General features: G+C 50.5%; 1 protein-coding gene across 5 annotated transcripts in view; it reads right to left on the reverse strand.

Annotated features, from left to right (window-relative positions):
• The window catches only part of Rgs12 (regulator of G protein signaling 12), a 103957-nt gene that overhangs the window by 49441 nt on the left and 34164 nt on the right, over positions 1-20352 (reverse strand). The window lies entirely within an intron of this gene.

Below are 20352 nucleotides of genomic sequence, written 5' to 3' on the forward strand. Positions count from 1 at the left end.
CTGCCAGGACCTGACTGGGCTGGCCTGTGTTCCCAACAGAGGGAAATCAGGAGGAGCCTGAATAACCAGAGGTGTTTCTCACACTCCTGAGGGCATGGGAAGGAGGACACTGTGGCTAACTGTGAGAGGTACAGTCACCTGTGGTGAGAAACTGCACACTATGTCATCAGTGCCACTGCTAACAATGCAGTGGTTTTCACAGTACTGTCACAGGGGTGTCACTTTCCTTACAAACTATCCATAAAGGACTGACGTCAGTCAGCTGCCCTCGGAGGACGTGGTTATGGCTTCCTTACACAGAGAAAGACCATGCATACCTGAAGTTCACAACAGCATGATCACCATACCAGATGGCATACCCTCACCTTCCAAGGTATCTGTGTGGGGAATCTACTCTCGGCCACCCAAGTGTGGGCCCACATCAATGAGCATGGGCATCCCTGAGTCCACAGCACTTTACTGACCTGTGATCTCCCTAACGAAGGGCACATGTGACGTGGTCTGCACGTGTTATTCAGAAAACCAGTTCCTCTGCCACTTTGCAAGAAGGATTTATCTATTTTTAGTTTTTGAGACAGGGTCTCACTATGAAGCCCGGGCTGACCTGGAACACACTCTGTAGATCAGACTGGCCTCAGGCCCCCAGAGATTTGCCTGCTTCTGACCCTGCCTCTGGAGAGTTGGGATTAAAGGCTTCACTAATACACCTAGCCTATAAGTAGTGTTTTGTTCTGATTTTTTTCCTTGTTGCTATTGAGCTGTTTGAGTTTCTCATATATTACTAACCCTTAATGGGTACATGGTTAGCAAGTATTCTCTCGCCTGTGAGATTGTCTTTTTGTTTTCTTGACATTGCCTTTACTGTAAGGAGTTCCTGGCTTGGGGTCCTTTAGAAGTGGACTGTGACCTGGAAGTGCAAGCTGAAACAAACCCTCTCTCACCTAAGTTGCTTCTGGTCAGGATGATTTATCAAACTGGAACGAACAGTGTGTTATGTGTATGCAAGCACCTGAGTGTGCATCTCTGAGTGTCTATGTGTGGACATGTGTCCATCTGGGTTCACAGGTCCTAAAGAGATGCATACTTACCTCCCCACAGGGGTTAGTCTGAGGACTGCTGGTGTGTCCCAAGAAGGAGTCAATCCTTTCCTGCTGGCTGCATGCTCTAACCCAATGTGGAGCTGTTGCCCCAGATCACACAGCAGTCTCACCTGGCAGGGTCCCTCCCCTGGGCTCAGATAAACTAGCACCTCCTCTGGATGGCCCCCCACTTGCTACCCTCTGGCCAGGTCTTGTCTGCTCTGGGGCTCTTTGGCTGTGGAATGAGAAGGTTGGCTCCGCAGAGCTCCAAGGAGCCCCAGCTAAGGGCTGGACTGCACTACCGAGCTGGCGTCAAAGCCCGGTACCTGTAGCTACAACCTGCAGCCTACTAGTACTCTTTATGCTCTCAGACACGGTACATACTGCACCAACACAATACAGTACTTCTCTTTTTAAGAGAAAATAAAGGGACAGCTGGAGCCCATGCTCACCTAGGGCAAGGCGGAAGAGGCGCACAGCAGCTGCACGCCTGGAAGACGTGGACAAGAAGAACTTCTGTGATCCAAGAGCCAAAGTAGACGGCAGGTCAGTGGGAACATTCTAAGTTCTTTCTGCTTAAAGCTACTCAACAAGCAGGACCTCAGGGGGAAAAAAGTTTGGAATGGGGGGGTGTGCTTGGAGAGAGGGGCGGGAGGGAGAGGAAGAGAGGGAGAGACTGAGGCTGTAAAAGAGCATTTCCATTTTCAGTACAATCAGAAGACATGGGGACCAGGGAACTAAGCACAACATCTCTCACAGAGCCTCACATCTGTGCCCCTCTCACTGCTGTGAAACCTAGAAGATTCCGAGAAGCACTTAGTCCAGACAAGTACTGTGACAAGGTGGCACATGGCAAGCACCACACACACACAGCTGAGTGTCACATCTGACTGAAATGTTCTCCTGCAGTGAGGCTGAGCGGGCACAAGCACCCAGTCCTTTGTCCTGGTGCCTCCTACTGTAAGTCAGGCAAATCTCCATCCCTCTCCCAGCAGCCCCCACTGTATCTAGGCACCACCCTGGGCTCTGGTAATTTTGAGGCACAGGCCACAGGCAGTCTCTGTGATCAGGATGGGCAGTGTGTAGGGAAACACATGCTACAATGCTCACACTCACACACAGCCATGGCTGACCACCTGTGCCTGCAGTACTCCTTACAAAACTGAACATGGAAACCCAGCCCACACAGCCCTTCAGGGAAGTCCCTGTCCGTCAACCTGTCAAAGGCCCACAGACTCCAAGCATGGGTCAGCACTCCAAGTAAGGTAAAGGGGAGGGGAGGGGAGAACATGTGAACTTGGCTAGGAGTCTGAAGGTCAAGTTCACAGCTGCTGATGTGAAGCACCAGAGTCTGGGCCTGAGTCCGAGGACAGAGGCTAACCTTTCCTGAGCTAGGGGAGAGATATAGGGGTGGGAGATAAATCAAGTCTGATGGAGCTCCCAGATATCCAGGGGAAGACAGGGATGTGTGGAGGGTTCTGGGGCCCAGGGAGGCAGTGAAGGCTGTAACGGTTGCGGGTGGCAGTGTGCAGGTGACTTAGTTTCAAGGTCTGGAACAAAGCCTGTGTTGACAAAGACAGGTAGAGTTAGGGACAACACCTTACATGGCAGAGAGGCTGGACCTGCAGGACTAGGAGGGCATGTGCCTCTGCAGAAGCATATTCTTGTGAATCCCCACTGCAATATCCTAGTGGGTCACCGCCCAGCCATAGCCTGGACACATGTCAGCAGCACTCTTTCAACTGCACGTCAAAGCAGCTTTACACTATTCCACTTTTCACTGCTAGGAAAACAGGTCCGTGGACATCTACCCATGGTGAGTGCCCACATGAATGGTTTGGACTTGTCTAAAGTTTTCCTAATGCAAGTAAGTTGTTCATGTGAACATGCTGAATACGCCTAAGCGTCGTGGTCATGTTTTAAGCACTAGCTGCTCCTTGCTTCCTAGCTTGTTTCAATCCCCCAAGCAGCTGACCAGCTTCACCTTGCTGTGCACTTCAGAGCGCTGTGGGTCTGCCATGCTCAGTCCTGGTCAGAACATCATTTCAGAGCGCTACAATAGGTAGTCCATGGCATAGGTAGTCCATGGCATAGGGAGTCCATGGCATCGGTAGTCCATGGCATAGGGAGTCCATGGCATAGGGAGTCCATGGCAGACAAACAGGGGAATTTAATTTGACTAGAAGAGAAACTCAAAGGGGGAAAAGATTCCACAATATTCTTCAAGCTCAGCCCACCAAGGCTCAGCCAGAGCCAGGCAGAGGCGACCTCAAACACATCGCCTGCTTTTCTCACGTCCCACGGCTGCCCCCGGCTGAGCCGCACTCATCACTGCTGAGCATACCCACACTGCCAGCTCCACGGCTGCCAGTCTCTTTTCATACAGGACAGGCAGTATGAGGACAAGTCAGAAGGTTCCAGACACAAGAGGCAATGGGCACTCTGGACTGAATCTGAGCCGCCCCTCACGCCACACGGCCCAAGTCCCCTCAACACTCATCTTCTGTGCTATTCATTTACTTCCCCATGTCCCAACAAGGCTCTGCCTTCACCAAAAGCTCAAAGGTCTTTTGCTGTGTCATGGGCACAGCTAGAGCCATACAGGCAACAGAGCCTCCAGCAGGAGCTGGTGCATGTCCTGTACATGTTACCCACTAAAGTCCTACTTACCACCCCAAGGAGACAATGGGCCTTCCGCACACCCCAGAAAGAAAAGTCATGTATTTTCTTTACAACAGGACCAGTTTTCACTATATTAAATATTAAACAGAACTCAATACAATCTAATGGCCACTCTCCCACAATGTGGTCCCATGATGACCACATGGCCCAACCTGCCGGTCCTAACATCTGAGGCCTGGAGCAGAAACAGCATCCCACCTGTGGGATGTGCTGACTGTCACCCCAATCCACACAGGACCTTAAATGCTTCTGGGTACAACTGCCACTCCCAAGAGACCACCTAGGAGAAGAGAGACCCTGGAAGGGTGTTGGCAGATTGGAAATGCTGCTTTCCTATGATAACTCATGTTTCTTTTGACTACAGGTTTTACTCTCCTTAAGTAGTTCTTATACCAGTGCCCAGGACTACATCTAATGGTCATGCAGTCCAGCACATGTATGGCAAAGGGGTACATGTGTTCCCAATCTACATAATCTGAGGAAGCCATGGTCAGTGTTTCCGGCCACTGAAAGACTCTTGGCTCTCTGCGTCTAATTCCCATTCGGCTGTCCATGTGCCCTGAGAGACAGTGGACAGGACCTAGGAAAACTAGAAAGCTGCTGGCCTCAGGGCAAAGAAAGTCCAGACGCCTGCCCTTTAAGAAAGGCTGCAGTGAGCATATACACTATACACAGAACCCCAGTATTCTTAGGAGACCCCCTATTTTAAAGACAAGCAATCTGAGGCTCAGAGGAAAGAGAGATTCCCTTGGGACCCGGGGTTTGAGAACAGTCTCTCTACTTTACATCCAACACCGAGACGGGAGCACCTGTCTCGGTCCCCAGCAGAATGACTCAGCTGGCCAGCGCCTGGTGGGAAAGAGAAAGCTAGGAAGCAGGGAGCTGTCACTGCCGCAAACACAACCATGCCACCTAAACGTACTCAACCTGGTGGGAACTGCTCTACCCTGGAAACCCACCCCTGACCCATGGGACCAGTTCTGGCCCTGAGGCAAAGAAAGGGTACGGCCGTCCTCCTGTGCACTAGAATTCTACACTCACACCTGGCGCTGACACTCTAGCAGCTTCTCCTCCAGGAAGTGTGAATTAAGTAGCAGGAAGAAAGATTAAGCAATTCTCAGGAAAGGAAAAATTTGAAATCAGTACCCAGACATTAATGACAATCTTCTATATAAGCTTAAATTTATTTTACCTTCCTATCAACACAGAACTGCCACAAAAAGAAAAATGCTCTTTTTGTCTTCTCTCAAACATTTTTTAAAAAACACTCTATAACACATTCAACTCCATACACTCCTATAATAACCAAACATTAAACTCTAGTACTCGTCTGTATGTTCCTGCAGAGCCAATTTGTTATATTTTGAAATGTGAGCTACAAGCTAGCAATTTAACAAGAAGAGAAATGTTAATGTTTATCCACTTGAAACGCAGTATTTCAACAAAACATTCACTAACATCTTTAAGAGCTGTTAGAATTACTCTGGGTAACTAAAAGAAAAACGTCGGTGCTTTCAGACAGGCTCACAGGGTTCAGGCAGTACAGGCTCCCAAGGGGTTAGGAGGGACCAGTGTCCCAAGCAGCCACAGACAGCCTGAGTCCCACACTCACCCATGGAGCTCACTCTGCCCTGCTGACCAGCCCAGCCCTGCACCGGGGCTGTGGTCCTTGGTGTGGTACTCACTCCACTGGGTTCTCATGATCCCATTAAAGCAGCTTCAAAGTTGACACTTCAAAGCACCTGGAAATTCCACAACTACTATTCCCGGAACAGGTAGAGATAAAGCAGTAACCCGGATGCCAAGCTTTCTTACGGAAGTCCATTTACACAACACACGGCAGCTGGATCACTTACCTGCTGGTCAGTAAAAACATCCGAATCCTCTGACAGCCCCTGTTCCAAATTCATCTTAAGACAAGAAAATGTCCATAACGCGCCAGGCACCTGGATCTAAAACCTCATCCAACACAGCAGCGTGCCTGTGCATGTCAGAAAAGTTCAGACATTTCAGTTCCATGTGCTCCCTTCGTCACCCATAGCAACAGGACACCGAGGAAGCTGTGGTCTGCCAGGGACTTTGACTCTATCTTGATCGACTCATAGAGAAGAGCCATTTATATATAAATCACCCTGTGAGATCATTTTTAAAGCATTTCCTCTACAGAATCTGAAGAGCAACACTAGCTGATAGGGGTAATTTCTCAGCACAACAGCTGCAGAGAATTTGTGTTTTAGCGGCGTGGTATGGTTTGCAACCTTAATTACAGTTGCCGCTGATTCTATTATAAGCCTGCTCCATATGCACGCGCTTCCTCGGTGGCAGCCAGCAGGATCTAGTATGTTCCTAAAAACCCCTCCACCTCCACGCAGCATCTGTGATACATGATTGGCTATGTTTGCTTCCCAAGTATGAACAACCCAAGAATGTGTGAACCTGATGGATCCTGGCTTGTGAAAGAAAGGAGGGGAGAAAGAAACTGTGGCTATAACCTGGGTCCTATTGCAAAATTACCTGCCGCTTCCCTGAGACTCGGTGAACGGCTCACCTAGGTGTCTCCGGGCATCACGGCCTGGCCAAGCAGGCTCTGCAGTCCTCCATCACCCTAGACCAATGGGTTAGGTGGGGCAGCCCCAGAAATGACAAATGCAGTGCCTCTGGCCTTTAGGCTGGGCTGGGTCTTGGGTCTGTCAGGCCACCAGACGGGAGCGCCTAGGGCTTTTCATTGAGAGAGATGTGTGACCACAGGGTCAGCATCAAGGGGCTGAAGCCACAGCACCTTACCTGCCCTTCCATGTGGAAGCTACAGTGACTGCCAGGCAGGGTGAGAACCTGCAATAGCTCAAGTCTCCTTAGACCAGTGGCTTTGGGGGAGCTGCAGTCATGAACACGGGAACAGAGCCAGTGAAAGCAGCAGTGGGCAGAGCTCATGTGCACCACCCTCGTCCTCACCGCTAGCACAGGTAAGGGCTGCTAACACCCAGACAGGGGGCTTACAAGGGAAGAAGCAAACAAGGGGAGCTAGAGACGCCCAGACAGCCTAGTCCTCCCTCTGCAGAGATGCTCCTTGCTGAAAGGGAGCACCACCTCTGCTATGTGAGCAGTATGGAGGCTGTAGTCAGTCCTGTGAATCCAATGGCTACTGGGAACTGTTTCCATGCCGGTGATACACAGCAGTCAGAGTGACAAGTGTCTGAGGGCCTGGCACTAATCTACAGAGTTTTGGAAGGGGTGCAGAGGGCAGCACATCCTAGTCCACAAGCCCTCCCAGACCCTAGAAACAGCTATGAGTGATCGAGGTGCACATGTGCCAGGTATGGTTAATGTGCAGAGAGGAACCTGCGGGGACCTTGGGAGACAACCCAGCCATATAACACTTAAGAACTTTAGACAGCAAGTGCTAGGTGCTTACTTTCATTATCCCAAACAGAAATGCCTGCATCCCATGTATGTTCCATCAGGAATTCGAAAGGAAGAAACAATGGGATCTTGTCTGTATGGAGGCTGTGGTTCAGCCACAAGCACCCTGCAGACTTAAGGCCACGTCCTCTCCTCATACCTGCTGTTTGGCCTAGCCTCTGTACCTGATGAGGTCATTGTTAAGGCTGAGACTAGCCTCTTCATCTGAGGACAGGCCTAGAAGACAACCAGGCCAACACCCAGGACTCGGTGCCATCCTGCTGTTTCCTGACCCACACGTGCTCTGAGCAAGGACTGATTAGCTGCCTGCCAGATCAGGGCCCAAGGGTGACAGATAACAGTGGTGGTAGCCAGAGCTTCACATGCCTTCCTGCCTTCTGCTCACCACCAGTGCTGGGGGATCGTTTTCAAGTCTGGGCCCACCAGCCCCAGCACAGCCTCACAGATGTAAGCCTATGGCCAGCTCAGGAACCAGAAGCCAGGAAGACAGCAGCAGAGGACCTCACCAAGACAGTGAGAGGTGAGCAGAAAGCACTGGGCACCAGCTCAGAGTGAGTCACTATCCACCCTCCAGCTCAGGCCAGCCGCCTCCCACACCAGCTACCTGGAACCCAGAGAAGAGCCAAAGCCACCACATGGCAGACCAGTAAGTGCATGTGGGCTGTCAGGTGGAACACTAAACCTAGAGTACCCAGAAGACTGCTACCTGGTCAGACAAGAAGTACCTACTAAGTGCCCACAGGAGCCCAGGAGTTGCCTTACACCCAGAGCCAGCACGTGGAATAAGAAAGTTGGAGCAAACGGGGATGTGGACAAGGGGCTGGCCAGAAGCACAGGGACAAGAGGAGAGTACCAGCATTCTAAGTGGGCAGAAGACCAAGACCAAGTAGAAGTGAGAACTCATGGGAGGTGGGTCCCCCAAAAGTTCTAGTGCAGACAAAAGGCTCCCCGAGCCCAGCCTCCCGTTCTTCACCCAAACATTGCCAACTGGACAGGAGGAGAGACTAGCCAGGCTGAGTCCCCTCCACCTACCAGCACCATCACAGCAGAGCAGAGCCTTAGGACCCTCACTGCCTCCTGCCCTCGCCCACTTTGCCAGAGCAGGCCCACCTCCCACTGGTGCTCTCCACGGCCTGCACCCACATCAGCTTCTGTTGGCTGCTGTGCTCCCAGACTAAAGGGTGTGCAGAAACGGAAGGGCCCCAGTGAGCCATAACTGAATGAGGAACTACTCCAGGCAGAGCTCCCCTACTGTGTGTCTCTGAGTGAATGAAGACCACAATAATTCCCCTTAAAAAGGATGAGAAGATAGGAGTATGAACGACCAAACTAAGCACACTTTTCGAATCGAAACTCTGGAAACAGCGAGGGACAGATGTAAGAAATAAGAACACAGAGTTTACTCGGAGCTATCTGCAGAGCCGTCCTAGAGAAGGTAACCCGCTCTGCAACCACCAGCATGGGGGGAGGGGGAATTGGGGGGGGCTGCAGTGGAAGCGACCAACCCTGCCAAACGTCAAGAGGGCACCTTCCCTTGCGTCCTGTCCTGGCTTCCGCTTGGGGTCTTTGCATGCTTTGCTAGGGGTTGGATGACAAGCAAGAAGAGTGGGCTGAGTCTACAGACAGCCTCAAAGCACCCACGTAGGGCCTTCTCCCACTGCTTCATGGCTCTTCGATGGAGGCAAAACTGTGACTTGGGCACCCCCTGCTGCCCAGAACCTGCCATTGCCAGTACCAGCAAAACAGTACTGCTGTTACAGCAACAGGCAACTCTGCAGTAACCCTAGCTTAGATAAAAGAGGTCAAACCAGCTCCTCCCAGCACAGTGCTCTGCAGGGCCACTAACAGATCCCTTGAGTGCCGGAAGGAGTAGAGGCTAGAACATGGGCTTTAGCCAGGAACAGAGATCAGGGCACACAGGACAGGCAGGCATGGCCCGTGAATAGGGTAATGTGGGAGCCACAAGAAGGATCAATGTGGAGGCAAGATAGATGGTGAATGCCTGTAATCCCATCACTCCAGAGGCAGAGGCAAAGAAGCTGCTACAAGTTCAGGACCAGCCAGGCTACACAGTGAAACCTTGTCTCAAAAATCAAAACAAATGCCAACAAGATGACAACTCACTGGATAAAGGTGCATGCCACAGAGCCTGATGAGTTAAATCCCTGGAACCCACACAGTAGGAGAGAACTGAATCCCACAACTTGTCCTCTGACCTCCACACTGATGCTGTGGCACAAGCATGTATACACACACATACACACACCCACCACAAATTCATTCATTCATTCATTCAGTTGTTTAACAGGCTATTGAACAATCCAGAGCCACAGGGAGGCAGACAGAGTTCTTTATCCTGCTGTAGCCCTGTAGGCTCTACCTAGACAATTACAGGAAGCTCAGAGCAGAACACAGCGAGCTTCTATGTGAAAGGCTCAGAGGGCACATGCTCAGCTTTGCAAGCCATCCTAACCCTGCCTTTACCACTCAGTGCCAATATAATACAAAAACAGCTGAGATACAAGCCTAGGTGATATGGCTGTGGTCATTAACTGGAGCAGCTCTAGCTCCCAGACCCTCACAAAGCGCCTTCTATCCACCCTGCCCTCAGGTTCTATGCTGCAGCTCCTGTTACATGGAAACATGACAGCCTGCTCTAGACGGCATTCTGAGGGCCCCAGCCCAGGACAGTGCCTCCTGGACTCCCAATGGCTGTGCAAACTGTGGGCTCTTCCCTCTTGCACTGCCCTCCAGGCTTGTCCCCAGGCCTGACGGGTGATGTTGCTCTGTATGATGTGAATGTGTTGCTCTGATTGGTTGATAAATAAAATGCTGATTGGCCAGTAGCCAGGCAGGAAGTATAGGCGGGATAAGCAGAGGAGAATTCTGGGTAGTGGAAGGCTGAGTCAAGAGACGCCAGCCCGCCATCCAGGGAGCAGCATGTAATGGCACACAGGTAAAGCCATGGAACACGTGGCAACACATAGATTAACAGAAATGGGCTGAGTTTAAATGTAAGAGCTAGTCAGTGGTAGGCCTGAGCTAATGGCCAAAGAGTTTTAATTAATATAAGCTTCTGAGTGATTACTTTATAAGCAGCTGCGGGGTTCGTGGGGCTGGGCAGGACCGCAGAAAACTTCAGCTACACAGGCCCCTATCTAACTGAAACTTGTTGCCCCAAGGCCCTTCTAAACACAGCCACACTAAGCTTCCAGAGAGACTGCACATCAGCTCTCACTGGCACAGCCCAACTGAGTCACAGGCAAGAGCCTGGACCACCCATCCCAGGCCCAAGGGCAGTTGCTCTCTCTCAGCTCCCTGCTACAAACTTACCCAAAGCTCTATTACATCAAGAATAAGATCCAAACTTCCATTCCAGCCCTCCCTGTCCTTCAGACACACTGCCTGTGACCTGAGTTCTTTGTGGTTGGTTCCTTCTCAGTATGGAAGGCTCGGTAGGTACAGCCTCCTTCTCAAAATAGCCATGTTCCACTCTTCGCCCAGAGAGCTTGGCTTATTGTCTCATTTTATTGCCTTGCCTGTTCACTGTCTGCTGATGTGGACAGCAGTCCCCTGGGCTCAAGATCTCTCCTGGGCACATCACTGCCTATTGTGAATGAATGTCCTCAGAGTTTAAGCAATAGCCATCATGGGGAATTCAGTTGGGCCCCTACCCTGCAAAAGGATTGTTCCAGTTGGACTTATTGACTGTTTACATATTCTCATGGAGGGGTGGGAAGGGTCACAAGCCCCCTCTCCTGAGTACCCTGTCTCTCCCTACCACCTGGTGTATGCAACTCTGCTTCATTGTACGTGGCCTGGGGAGGGGCCAGAGTATATAAGCTGAGGAAGCTGAGATGAGGGGAGGGAGCGCCACCTATGAACTATGAGGAAGCCCTCATCCCTGCTGAGTAAAGACTTCCAGATGTAGCCCTCTGGGGGAACCACATCCCTATAACTAACCCTTCATCTATGCTCTGTGAGGGAGTCTGTCTTAGTTAGGGTTACTATTGCTGTGATAAAACACATGACCAAAGCAACTTGGGGAGGAAAGGGTTTGTATGGCTTACACTTCTACATCACTGTTCATCATCAAAAGAAGTCAGGACAGAAACTCAAACAGGGCAGGATCCTGGAGGCAGGAGCTGATGCAGAGGCCATGGACGGGTGCTGCTTACTGGCTTGCCCCCATGGCTTGCTCAGCCTGCTTTCTTACAGAAGTCAGGACCAGCAGCCCAGGGATGGCACCACCCACCATGGGCTGGGCCCTCTCCTATCAATCACTAATTAAGAAAATTCCTTACAGGCTTGCCTACAGCCCAATCTTCTGGAGGCATTTTCTCAACTGAGGCTCCCTTCGGTCCGAAGACTCTAGGTTGTGCCAAGTTGACAAAACTAGCCAGCACAGAGCCCAATAAACTCTGTTCCCCAGAGTGAATTTTGGGGGAATGCAGTCTTGGCCCGTCATTGGGACCTCAGAAGAAGGGGTTAGATAGTGCTTACATCTTCACCTGGGAAGGAATGTTAGCACCAGTGTCATTTAAAGGAACAGTGTGGAATGACAGGAGGCACGAAGGACAGGTGACCGCCCTACCACCCAGCCCTACAGTCTCCTGAAAGGGACAACTGACTATTATGCGATCAGGACTTGCCTGCTGGGGCAATGTCCTGGCTGTAGTCCTCACACACTCACGGTCTCGGCCACAGTATTCCTGGCTTCTTGCCCCAGGTTCCAACTTATTACGGAAGAAACGCTTATGTCCCTACCCTGCAGGAACTTTGGCCATCTCCATATGGAATAAGGACACCCATGTCTCCCGGGTATCTACTAGAGGACCCAGTACCAAAAGCTGAGCATGGGATGATGGGGTGCACTCAGGACAAGACAAGTAGACAACCAGGAGACCTCAAGGCATGGTGACTGCTGTGGGCACTGATACCACCATGTGATCAGAGCCAGCAGGCCTGGAGGATGGCAAGGCTTTCTCCATACTTGCACGGTGGCCCCACAACAGCTACAGAACTAAACTCAATGTGACCAATGCCTCTTACTGTTGTGGAATATTATTTTAACTATGTAAAGGTGGGTTATATTTGTTTATGCTGTATTTGTTTAATTATGAAAAGATGTGTTGCTATTTCACCTTGCCTGCCTAAAGCACCTGACTGGTCTAATAAAAAGCTGAACGGCCAATAGCTAGGCAGGAGAGGGGTAGGTGGGGTTGGTGTGCAGAGAACAAGTAGGAGAGAGAAAGAAGAGAATGAGAGGAGAGACGGCAGGCAGGCAGCCACCAGCTAGTCAGACAGAGAGTGGAACATACAGAATGAAAGAAAGGTAACCCCCCCCCCCGCGCCCCCCAGGCACCCAGGTGGTGGTGGCTCACACCTTTAATCTCAGCACTCGGGAGGCAGAGCCAGGCAGATCTTTGTGAGTTTGAGGCCAGCCTGGTCTACAGAGCGAGATCCAGGACAGGCACCAAAACTACACAGAGAAACCCTGTCTTGAAAAACAAAAAAACAAGAAAACCTGAGGCAAAACAGATGAAGAGAAACAGGTTAAATTAAGTTATAAGAGCTAGTGGGACAAGCATAAGCTAAGGCTGAGCATTCATAACTAATACTAAGTCTCCCTGTCTTTATTTGGGAGCTGGTTGGTGGCCCAAAAGAAAGCCTGCTACATCTTACTTCCCAAGTGAACACAGAACAATGGTTTTCAATGGAAGGTGGTTCCCATCCACCTCTTCAGAGCCAGAGATCATCACATTTCAACTCATGGGTGATGCAGTCAAGGAGAGTTGAAGATCACCAGACACATACAGCTTTATGGGTACAGGCTTCTCCTGGGAGGTCTATGCCTCCCTTCCAGCTGATCCCTGGCTATGCCTTCCCTGAGCTTCAGGCTCTGCTAAGGCTTCAGGGTAGCTTTCCTTCCAGGACTGGTTCTGCAACTTCCCATCACCAGGGCCAGCACCAAGCATTCAACTCCCTCAGTCACTGGTCAATCTTCAGGACCAAACCTGCTCCAACCACGAGGGTCCACAGTGTACAGACCTCCTTGGCCAGTGCTGGCTTTCTTTCCTGGCTGCCAGTATGCCAGGCTAAACACCGCCAGTGGTGCAGCTGCTTCAGGCCAGACTTCCCCAGATGTCTTCCCTCCCTGTGCCATTTGGTAGGTCTGTCTCTGCTGTGCTTCCTAGAATCTGCAGGGTTTGGGAAAAGCAGCAAATCCATACATGAACAAGGGCTCCTTAATAAATTATTATAGAGATGCCGGGCAGTAGTGGTACATGCCTTTGATCTCAGCACTCGGGAGACAGAATCTGGGGGGTCTCTGTGAGTTTGAGGCCAGCATGGTCTACAGAGCGAGATCCAGGACAGGCACCAAAACTACACAGAGAAACCCTGTCTCGAAAAAAACAAAAAAATAAAAAACAAAACTAAACAAAACAAAAAAACTACTTAAAATAAATTACTAGAGATGGCTGGTATCCCCAGCACCCTCAGGAAGAGCTTTTCATACGCACCTGTCCCCATCTCTAGGCTCCACAGACAGCAAAAGCCAGTCAGGGATCTCGAGCAATCAAAGATGCATCAAGTAAAGGGACCTGATGTTTTCCTAGGCAGCCACCTCAGCCTCACCATCCCACTTTTCACTGCTCAAACTGCCACCCAGCCTCAGGAGCTGACCTGTAAGCCAGGCATGGCAAGACTTGGGCTGAGCAAAACAAACAAAAAACAGTTCAAGGACCATCAGGCTGTGAAGATGGTTTAGTCAGTTAAGTGCTTGCAAAGCACAAGGGACCCGAGTTCCATCCCCAGAACCCATATTATTTTTTTAAGCCAGTTATGGTGACATGTTACGACCCTGTACTAGGAGGCAGAGAAAGCAGACCCCTGGAGTCAGAAGCTGCTGGCTAGTGAGCTCCTGTCACAAAAAGAAGTTGGACAATGCATGAGGAATGGCACCCGAGAGTGTCCTCCAGTCTCCACACACAAGTGCACACATAAGCACCTACACGCCGGGCGGTGGTGGCACACGCCTTTAATCCCAGCACTTGGGAGGCAGAGCCAGGCGGATCTCTGTGAGTTCGAGGCCAGCCTGGACTACCAAGTGAGTTCCAGGAAAGGCGCAAAGCTACACAGAGAAACCCTGTCTCAAAAAACCAAAAAATAAAAAAATAAAAAAAAATAAGCACCTACACATACACAAAAGAAACACAGAGCCAGAAGCAGGTCTTAAATTGGAATTTACTTTTGTGTGTGTGTGTGTGTGTGTGTGTGTGTGTGTGTGTGTGTGTATACACGTATGTGCTGAGATGGAACCCAAGGCCTAGGCACGTACTCTATCACATGATAAATAAATACAACAGTATGTTAACTTAAACTTGAAAAAGAATGCACTGCACTGAATCTGCAGATCATTTTCTAGTTGCGTTCATAACTGACTGTTGTACAGTATCCATGTATCCAGCAACCTTGCTAATCTCCTCATTACACTGAGTAGCTGGGCCATCACTTGGGATTTTCTGTGATAATCTTTAATCACTTGGGAACAGTAACATTTTCATTTCTTTTTTGCAAGCATTTCACTTCTCTATTGTTTTTATCTCCTGTGTGTATTAACTGTACTGCTAGTACAACTTTAAATGGAAAGGCAGACATTTGTATCTTGTCCCTGTCTCAAAGGGAAAGCTTAGTATAATGCACACCAGGCCAGTCTGAGAACTGTGGGACCTAGGGGCTCCTTTCCATTCTTACACTGGTAACTTCTGTCTCACTATATATAGGTAGCGAATTTTACCAAATGCCTTTCCTGCCTGTTGATGTAATTTTTTTCTACTTTACTCTGTTAATGTGGTAAGTTTTACACACACACACACACATATACACACACACACACACACACACACACACACACACACACACACAGAGAGAGAGAGAGAGAGAGAGAGAGAGAGAGAGAGAGAGAGAGAGAGAATTAAAAATTTAAAATCCAAACAATATTTTTCTAAAATAAAAATTGCTGCACTCAGATTGCTAATATCTTGTTTAGGATTCTTACATCTAGTATTAGCCAATCTCCCAAACTTTCTCCTCAGTGGCTTCATAAAAACGAGCCGAGAGTAAGTACTCCCTTTATCTACTGTTAGATGAACTGCTTTAATCTGATTACTGCCCAGCTTCCGCTTCCTGTGATCCTGTTGTATGGCTCTTGTCCCACCTGAGATGACATTCCACTTTCCCTGTTTGCACACTGTGGGGGCTGGGGGGACAGCCCATCTCTACAGGCCTGTCACACAAGTATGAGGACCTGAATTCAGATTAACAGCACCTACATGAAGGCTGGGGCATAGTGCTACACACCTTCAACCCCAGTGTTTGGGGAGGGCGGAGACAAGCAGATCCCTGAGGCTCACTGGTGCCAGCCTCACAGAATCCATGAGCTCAGTGAGAGAATCCGCTTCAAATATAAAGTGAAGACAGACCAAGAAAGACACCTGATGTCAATCTCTGACCTCCACCTGCATGCACATGTGCGCACACTCACACTCACACACCTCTCTCCCTCCCCCTCTCCCCCTCTCTCTCTCCCTCTCCCTCTCCCTCCCTCTCTCTCTCTCTCTCTCTCTCTCTCTCTCTCTCACACACACACACACACACACACACACACACACACACTTAGAAGCCCTAAGAACATTAAGTTAGTATTTGGTGTGACTGCTATGTTGCATCACAGGACAACTTTAGGGAGGAAGATCACTTGGTGCAGGGGCAGAGGATCACAGCCCCTCATGCTGGGGACAGTGTGGCTGAGATTCACAGTCCTAATGAGTGTCAGAGGCTGTTCACACGCTGGTAAAGCAGGAATGAGAGTGTAAGGGTGCAACCACGGGCAGGATAACCTTCAAAGAGTCACTCCTAGGCCCTAACTGATGTTCTGCCTGATGGGCCTGTAACAGCTTCCCAAAGCAGAGCTAACAGCTAAGGCCCAAGCATTTAAAACATGAGCCTATGGGAGGCATTTTAGATTCAATCCATAACAACAGTTTTTGCCACACCCTACCCGCTTAGACAGGTAATATTTTCACCACCATTCAGTTCAAACACTCCCTAATGTCCACGGGGACTTCTTCTCTGACCCAGCTGCGTTAGCAAGGCACAGTCCACTGAGCTGACAGGTGCTGCTGTTTCCGGTCTGCCTGCACAGAGGCAGGAACAGGCTGGGCACCATTTCTCATTCTTCTGAGACTTGCTTTATGGTCCAGCCCGTGCTCAGCTTTGCAACCTTCGAAGAGGGTGTAGCAAGAAAGCACTGAATCCCAAACCACACCAAGAGGGAAAAGAGACTAAGGTCTAGAGGGACTGAGCACAATCAAAGCTACTGTGGAATAGGTAGGATCCCATCCCCTGCAGCCAGAGGGCAGGGAGCAGAGTCCTCCAGAGACTCAGGGGGAAGACAGAACTCTTGATTCCAGTACATCCCCTCACTGAGGGCAGAGCAAGGTGTTCCTGGTGCCAGCTGGCTGGGAGCTATCAGGAGACAATTAGGAAGGTCCTTATGACACCAAAGCAAGTGTTGTCAGTAGGAGTTGCTTAGTTTTTCCCTAGTGTTCAACTAATCACCCAGGAGATGGGCCTCTGGGCATACCCATGGAAGATTAGCTTGATTGTGTTAAATGATATGGGGAACCCCATTTAAAAAAAAAAACAGGGTTTCTCTGTGTAGCCCTGGCTATTCTGGAACTCGCTTTGTAGACCAGGCTGGCCTGGAACTCAGAGATCCGCTGTGTCTGTTGGGATCAAAGGCATGCTCCACCACTGCCCAGCTGGGGAACCCCATCTTAGTCATGGGTGAGGCCATTTCCTGCAGAGGATCCTGGGCTGTATACAACTCAGAAAGCCAGCTGAGAACTAGCATGAGCACAATCACCATTCCCTGCTTCCTGACTGCAGATTCAACGCAACCAACTGCTTCAAGCCTGCCACTTTGACTTCCCTGCTATGATGGCCTATAACCTTGAGCTGTGAGCCAATAAATCCTTTCTCTCCTATGTTGCTTCTGCCCAGCAACTTGAAAAGAAACATAAAGAGTCACAGTACTGGGAGACAGCATGCTGGGAACATGTGCAGCTGTTCCAAGCCAACATCAATGCTCACCCTGTCACAGGACAGTCAGAAATAATCTGGGCCCCTGGACCAGCACAACAGGGCAGGGCTCATGATACCATCAAGCAGCAGGTACATGGGCCTTGGTCCAGCACTGGAACCCCAGAGGGTAAGAGACAGACCTGCATTCAGGGCTGTCCATCAGCAGAGTAGTCAGAAGTCATCCCTTCCAAGCAGAGATAAGTCATTAACACAGACCTCTCACCAATCACAGAGAAGCCACAGCCTGGAGGCTTGTCTGGGCTCTAGATGCTGACTGCCTCTCCCTCGGGAACATGGCTCAGCTCCTTCTGTACATACTGTGCTCCTACTGCTACTTCCTGCTGCCAAAAAAGCAGCTCCTAGTGCTGCTGGGCCAGAATATAAAGTTTCTACATGGGACAATGGTCAGTTTCCAGGCACCAAATGGTCCATGAGACAGCATGGATACACCCACCCCAGGGAGGAGCAGGCTGCAGACTCCATGTCACTCACAGCCAGGACACCCACACCTAGGGCCACCCAGGTAAGTGCTTGTAACTAGTGACTGTGGAGGACAGCGGAGGAGACAGCGAAGCAAACAGGTCAGCTCAGGATGAAGTGGATCAAAAACAGATGGCCAAAAGGATCAGATTGTGACAGGGTAGCCTGGCCACATTTATGTGTGAGGAGAACAAGCCCAGGTAAGACTATGTAAAGGTTCGTGAGCAGGGCAGGTGATGTGGTTGGAAGACCTCAGCTAAAAAGGATGGCTGGGGAAGGGAGGGAGGCCTCAGAACGGCAGGAGGAGAGCGACAGCATGAACCCTTGCCCCACACGACTACATCCACCACAGAATATCCCTAGACCACCAGCGGAGTCCTTAGAAGGACAGGGCTAACCTCTGGCACTAGCCAGAGAGTGCAGGGATGAGTGGCACATGGCAACAGGGGCAGGACCATACAGCATCCATGAGACAGCTTCCGTCCCAGCGGCCTGCTGACCACAGATAGCTGCCTGACCCGTGGCCTCCAGTGAACAGAGCTGATCACTATCTAGCCATCCGGGCGACATCCCAGCACTCTGCTGTACTCTACAGCAGTCCTGGTCACCAGGGTCAGCTGCACCCAAGGGTTGTGGAGCCCACAGAGGCAGAGACTAGGAGGAAGCTCCGAGCACACCTGCCACAGGAGCCAAGTCAAGTACAGGCTCCAGCTCCCCAGGTGGTCAGGATTGTTTGTTGCTTCCACAGTTTGAAATCTTTAGGAGAAGTTCAGAAAGATTAAATAAGATGTTACCTATGTGATGAAAAGCCACAGCATCACTGCCATGTGACCCAAGAAGCATTTCACAGCTGGTCTGCAATGGGCTTCCTATCTGTAAAGAGGCCATGTCAGCAAGACACAGGCCTGGAATCCTAGCCCTTAGGAGGCTGTGAGTTCAAGGCCATTCTGACAACCCCCTTGTTGTGATGGTCTGAAGATAGGAGGGAGAGGCTTGGAACACCAGCCCATGCTTACTTCCAACTGCTGACAACAGCAAGACTCAGTTGCTGGCCAGCAGGAAGACCCAGCACATTCCTAGAGAGGAAGGGAAGCAGATCAGAGCCCAAACCTCTACAGTGGTTTCTCAAACATAAACCAGGAAGCTGTATACACGCTCAGGGCTCAGACCCACTAAGGCCTCTCACAGAAGTACAGACACAGACCCCTGGCAGGAAGCCCTGCCTGGAGGCAGGCTAGCTATAATCCACCTTCTCATGAGGTCCAGCAATGCCATGAGGGTCCCCAGGCCCAGGCAGACCTTGCCTTACAGCCTCTCATCTAACACGCCTTTTCTCTTCTACACCATGGACCAGCCCTGTAGCTAGTCATCACTGTCACCTGGCCAAGTGTGGAAGCAGACACTAGGGACATCCATGGGCACCTGTCACTCAGCTCTTCCACACGTGTGCAGAACATGTGTAGGAGAACACTCACACAGCCTCTTTAGTAGACACTTCATCTTCCCCAGCATGTCCATCAAGACAGAGGAGTCTAACTGCCACAGGTTTATGACGCCATGCCACATAAAACCACAACATAAATCTTGAGAGCAAATGGGGCTGCACTTTAAAAGTGGCGGAACAAGGCAGGGAGGACAACTGTGTCTGTCAGAATTCATAAACGAGTAAAGCCAGCAACGTGATCTGTGGGTGCTAATGGCTCAGGGAGGGGACAGAGAGCACAGGGGACCTTGGGGGTGCTGTCAATGGCCTGTATGTGCTGTGTGGGCTAGTATGGCATGGCATGGCACATGTGCCCACATGCAGAGGAGATGCCCCTTCAATGCCCCTTCAATGTTGCTGCACTGTCTTTAACAGCAATGCCCCCACAGTGAGCACTGGCTATAACAAGGACTCAACCCTCACATGGTGACAAGTGGGGCATCACCATCAGGATCTCTACTTCCTCTCTGCTCTAGTTTTCTAGAAACCTAAAACTTCCCAGAAGAATAAAATCTATTCTTAAAATGGCCTTTGAGTAGCCGGGTAGTAGTGGCACACAACTTTAATCCCAGCACTCAGGAGACAGAGCCAGGTGGGTCTCTGTGAGTTCGAGGCCAGCCTGATCTACAGAGCGAGATCCAGGACAGGCACCAAAGCTACTCAGAGAAACCCTGTCTCGGGGGGGGGGGGGGGGGGGGGGGGGGGGGGGGGGGGGGAGTCGGGCGGTGGTGGTGCACACCTTTAATCCCAGCACTCGGGAGGCAGAGCCAGGCTGATTTCTGTGAGTTCGAGGCCAGCCTGGGCTACCAAATGAGTTCCAGGAAAGGCGCAAAGCTACACAGAGAAACCCTGTCTCGAAAAAAAAAAATGGCCTTTGATCTGGCTGACCAGGTTTTAGGTCCTACCTCAATTGTCCCACAGGATTAAACATACTCCTGTCTGATCAGGCTCCCCAGTGTGGGGGTCCAGGTGACTCAGGCATTCTGAGGGATAGGAAAAGTCCAGCAACATGCTCTGGAAGCTCCTGCTGACGGGGAGAGTTCACTGGGCTCCCAGGAG

This window comes from Peromyscus californicus, unplaced genomic scaffold (genome assembly GCF_007827085.1).
Source record: "Peromyscus californicus insignis strain IS unplaced genomic scaffold, ASM782708v3 Scaffold_13__1_contigs__length_99412109, whole genome shotgun sequence".
Classification (NCBI taxonomy): domain Eukaryota; kingdom Metazoa; phylum Chordata; class Mammalia; order Rodentia; family Cricetidae; genus Peromyscus; species Peromyscus californicus.